At 33.8% G+C, this 5,515-nt stretch overlaps 1 long non-coding RNA gene across 1 annotated transcript; it reads right to left on the reverse strand.

Annotated features, from left to right (window-relative positions):
- Positions 1–3,030: 3,030 nt before the first annotated feature.
- LOC106726482 lies at positions 3,031–3,703 on the reverse strand. Its single transcript, XR_001362550.1, has 3 exons — positions 3,631–3,703; positions 3,175–3,180; positions 3,031–3,042 (listed from the first exon to the last, which is right to left on the reverse strand). It is a non-coding gene; the product is annotated as an uncharacterized LOC106726482 (long non-coding RNA).
- Between the last annotated feature and the right edge of the window lie 1,812 nt (positions 3,704–5,515).

Consider the following 5,515-nt stretch of genomic DNA (forward strand, 5'->3'; position numbering starts at 1 on the left):
GATACAATGTTGCGGTCCGGCTGGCTTTCAGTCCGGCTGGTTTCTGGGGTTTTGTTTAGCTTCTTATTTGCAACATAGTACATAGTTGCTTAGAGTTGTAGCTGAGAGGCCGGCAAGTGAGGCGGGGAACGTTGGAGTCCGCCGTCACTGGAGCAAGCAAGCCTCCCTGCTCGCTTCAGTGCATGGCTGCCAGCCGCCATCTTGGCTGACAGTTAATTTGCATAAGGATATGCTGATTAGCCAATGGGAAGGGTAGCGGTCATAAGCTAATTACCATGTTTCTCTTTTATTAGTGTAGATAGTTTTTTATATTATTCTTCTCTCTTGGTAATGGTAATATTTAGCATATAAATATTTACTTTTATTTCTACTGAGGTTAGGCTGTTAAAACACACTAATTAAAATTGTGTTGCTTCCAATTAGTCTATAATAGTTTAACATCAATAGATCCAATAATGTTTTATTGCTCAGGAACAACATTGGTACCTATGCTATGAAAATTAACCTACACAAAGAACAGTCTGCCCTTTGCCCTTGATGATTGTGGGGTAAGCTCTAGAACCCCTGAAAGGTTTTGCCTGATAGGCGTGTCTTTTACCTGGTGATTGTGACCATCCGATTGTCTTATCATATGATTTATGATTAATTAAATATCAAAATATCAGTTCTGACCTCCTGAGAAACTCGTGACTAAAGGTATTTGCCCTTCCTCTGCAAGGGTGTGGGGAGTAAGCCAGCCATGTAGACAGTGTGCAATTGATCCTCAATGAAAACTCTTTGCGTCAAAGCCTTGGGTGAGTTTCCCTCGTGTGCAGCACTTACTCTGTGAGAATTGTCACACATCATGTACAGGAATAGGTAACACCATCCAGTGCTATATAGGGAGAGTATGATCAGAAGCTCTACATTTGGACCCTTCCCAGACTTGGCCCTCTGCGCCTTTTCTTTTGGCTGGGTTGAATTGTTAATTTTTCCTCAAAATAAACTATAACTATGAGTGTAACAGCTTTCTTTGAGTTCTGTGAGACCTTCTAGTAAATAATTGAAAATGAGGGGGTTTTAAAGGCCCCTGAAATTGTAAATGATGTCATAAGTGTCAAGTGAGGGCACTCTTATGGGAACTGTACCTGCACTCTTTATAATTTGGCTAATTTTGGTTGACGCCCAATTTAGGACATGGTAGTATAATAATTTTATTTCTGATGATTTGGAAGCTTAAGTTCAATAACCTTGTATAATAAAACGGGCCCTTAACTCACTGATTCAAAATAAATATATCTTTCATTAGTAAAATTTATAAGGTTTGATATTTAATGAATTCAAAGAATTCAAGGTATTTATGAATTCAGTGAGTAAAAACTAGATCCTTTTAAGACTATAACATCAGTTTTGAGGAGTTCAATTTAAAATATCATTGATGAAAAATTAAGAGGTAGTCTAAAATATTGAAGCAACTTTGATGCTGTACAATAACATGGTTTTCTATGCTTAAAATTAACCTTTGTCAAATTATTTATGACTTTTTACAAATATTTTATATATTATATTGTACTAAATTATCAAAAATAATAGGAAAAAGATTATATTTACTGTGTACCTATAGGCCTCTTCTCAAATAATTATTGTATCAACACTGTGAGAGCTAATACTCTCTTCAGTATTTAGAATTCAGAATAAATTTAGAGAAGAATAGAATTTCACTAAATCCATATAACTTGTAAGTGGCTGGTCTAGGACTTCGTTAGAGACATCAGAACACTTAAAGGAATGTTTATACCATTTTGATAACCCAATTAAATTATATATTTCTTAGTTGCTATCTGTTTGTACTCAGCTACATCTCTACCATTTTTATCTTCCCTTCTCTATCTGGGCTACACACTCAGAAATAACATTTCCTTAAAATTCTTAATATCAAGATTTAAGATTATATTCTTAAAGGAATGATACTGCATAACATTGCAAGACAGAATAAGAAGAAAAAGCCATCATTTTCTCCTTCAAACAACTATGGGTTAGTACAAAGGCAAATGGCATGTGGGAGGTTCTGCAATGACTAATGGTAAATTCTCTGAAAATCATGTTTTTGAAGTACAGTTAGCTGAGATCACTGTGGCAAATTTTTGACTTCTTAAGAGCAAATAATTGTTTTCCCAAATCTTTGTTTCCTCTGCCCTTTCAGTAGTTCAAGTACCTAATTCCCCATATGACATTTCTTCTTAATAAAAAAAATCTGGACTGATTTATTTTATCCTGATCAAACTGTGACAGAGATATGTGGAAAGCCTGTTATTTTTATCATGTCTCTATACAGCAGGAAATAACTATTTATATATTAGTAGGAATAGATTGTGACCAGTTGGTCTTGGAAAACTTTGCCAACTCAAGTACCCAGAATTTGAAATAATTCTGGCTTCACAATATTATAGTAATAGAAGTTTTCTAAAAATGGCAGAATTTGGGGCTATTAGAAACCTAAACTAAAAATATAAACCCATGAATAACCTGCTTTTTATGTTATCATTGATAGATATCCATATAAATTCTGTTTTAACATTTGGAATAATCTACTCATTTTGAATCTAGATTGGATAGCTTGATACAAAATGCCTTAAATGCTAGTCTAGAAATCTTTCATTGTATATATTGTCCTTCAATACCTACTTGACTATTTGGGAATACATTATTTACTGTGAGAAATGAGCATAAACCAAGAATTAGAGGTCATTATATTAAATATAGTGTAGATATAGGTTTTTCATACAATTTTTTAAAATTTTATCTTTATTGTTCAAAGTATTACAGATGTCTTTTTTTTTTTTTACCTGTAGACCACTTCTAGCTCATATCTTCTGCCCCCACCCCAGCCCTTCATCACACTATTGTCTGTATCCATGCATTATACATATAAGTTCTTTGGTTAACATATACTAGTAAGTTCTTTGATTAATCTCTTCCCACTCACCCGCCCCCATCTTCCCTCTGAGATTCCACAGTCATACACTTTTTAATTTTGTTAGCTCTGATTATCCTACTTAATTTCTTCTAAGTAGCATTATATGGATTAGTAACAGCAATACAGAGGCAAACAAACAAAAAGAAGGCTAGAGAAGAAATTGAAGATGCTTCTGCCAAAAAGAAAACATTCCCACAGGATATTATAATTTGGATCACTCAAATCTACTTCAGATGAAGTCAGACTGATGCACTCCATTGCCAGTAGCTTAACATTTATCAACAAAACTGGTAATTTAATAACAGTAGCAGCATCTCTCAATCACAGATATTTTTGTCATTAAATAAGCAGTTCTATTTCTATTTAATAGCAAAAATGGAGAGGGAATGGAAATTTGTCTGAATATTTTTTTCATGACTGATACAGTCATTTTTAATTGAGGTAAACCTGGGAGAATTTTACCCTCTTTAACATTTTATTTTTTTTTTTCCAAAATTGAGAGAGACCATTTCAAATGTATATGAAAACCAAAGAGCCATTACTAAGAACTATCTGTGATACTACATTATTATTTTCTTCAATTGGAATCTGACCAGTATTTATTATAACTTAGATACTGCATAAAACCTTGGGGATACTAAGACTAACAAACATTGCTTTTTTCCATCTGGAACCATTTATTTACTTATTAAATTTATGGGGTGACATTGGTTGATAAGATTATATAGGTATCAAGTGTACATTTCTCTCATGATATTCTGTCACCATATATTTGACCCTCTTTACCGTTTATCCCACCCTTTCCTTCTGATAACCACCATATTGTTCATATTGTTGGTGTCTATGAGTTTTGGCTTTTTTGTTTTTCTTGTCTATTCATTTGTTGTTTTAGGTTTTATATTGCACATATGAGTGAAATCATGTAGTTCTTAAATTTTCTGTATGATTTATTTCACTTAGTATAATATTCTCCAAATGGCAGTCCTTCAATTTTTCTTATGTCTGAGTAGTAGTCCATTGTATATATTTACCACAACTTCTTTATCCAATTATCTGTCAAAGGACACTTGTTTTCTTGTCTTGGCCACTGTGAATAATGCTTCACAGAACATAGAGGTACATATATCTTTGTGAATAACTTTTAAAATTTTGGCATAAACATATAGAAGAAAGGTTGCTGGGTCATATGGTAATTTTATTCTTAATTTTTTGAAGAACTGACGTACTACTTTCCATAGTGGCTTTACCAGTTCACATTATCACCAGCAGTGAATGAGTGATAGCAAAGGTTGACAATTCACCAATGGCCTTCCAAATGCACCAATGAGTTAACATTTTGTGCTATAAAGTATGTTAAACTATTTCTCCTACCATTTTTTACATTCATTACATCATTTCTTTTGGTTGACTTTTTAACCCTCAGGCATATCTTTAGTAGTGCCATTTTGTAGATTTCTTACTACATTTCTTTTTAGCCTCTCCAAACATCATGACATATCACTGTAAAATATATATATATATATATCTCCAAGCTATTTGCTGCCCCCTTCTATGGACATGGTTGGATTGTATTTCATGGCTTCCTTTTGATTGTTTGACTATCTATTTTTTTATATATATGGAATATATTAGGGTGACTTGGGTTAATAAAATTATATAGATGCCGTGTGTACAATTCTATAACAAAGCATCTGTGTATTGTATTGTATGTTCACCATCTAAAGTCAATTCTCCTTCAGTTCCATCACTATTTACCCCTTTTCCCCTCTTCTGCCTCTCGCCACTTCCTTTTTGCTCTAGTAATCACTATATTGTTGTCTGTGTCTATGAGATTTTTTGTTTGTTTGTTTTGCTCAGTCCCTTCCATTTTTTTCACCTTCTCCCCCACCCCTCTCAGCTCTAATAACTGTTAGTCTAGTCTCTGTATCTATGAAACTGTTTCTATTTTGTTTCTTAACTTATTTTCTTCATTAGATTAAATGTATAAATGAAATCATATGGTACTTGTCTTTTTTTGACTGGATTTTTCACTTAGCATAATGCTCTCCAGATCTATCTATGTTATCACAAAAGGTAAGACTTCCTTCTTTTTTACAGCTGAGTAGTATTCCATTGGGTAAATGTATCACAGATTTTTAACCCACTCATCTACTGATGAGCACTTGAGCTGCTTCCAAATCTGACTGTCTTAATAGTTGTGATAAGGAGAAACATGGCACTCAGGAATTTTGAGGTATTTAATTGCTGCTGTAATACCCTGCAAAGCTCTTTTCCCTCTAACATAATAACAAGTAATATTCAAGATGGCACATGGTCTTGAGAGAAACCAAGATGAACATAGCCCTCAAAGACACATGATGGATACTTACTAGTAGTGTGAGGGAATAAGCAATGAAATTGAGAAATACATACTGCACATTATATATTATCTATCCTATCTAATAAAAGAGAAACATGGTAATTAGCTGTACCTCCAGTACCCTTCCCATTGGCTAATCAGGGCGATATGCAAATTAACTGCCAGCCAAGATGGCGGCTGGCAGCCAGGCAGCTTGAAGC

The sequence above is a fragment of the Myotis brandtii genome, unplaced genomic scaffold (assembly GCF_000412655.1).
Source record: "Myotis brandtii unplaced genomic scaffold, ASM41265v1 scaffold271, whole genome shotgun sequence".
Classification (NCBI taxonomy): domain Eukaryota; kingdom Metazoa; phylum Chordata; class Mammalia; order Chiroptera; family Vespertilionidae; genus Myotis; species Myotis brandtii.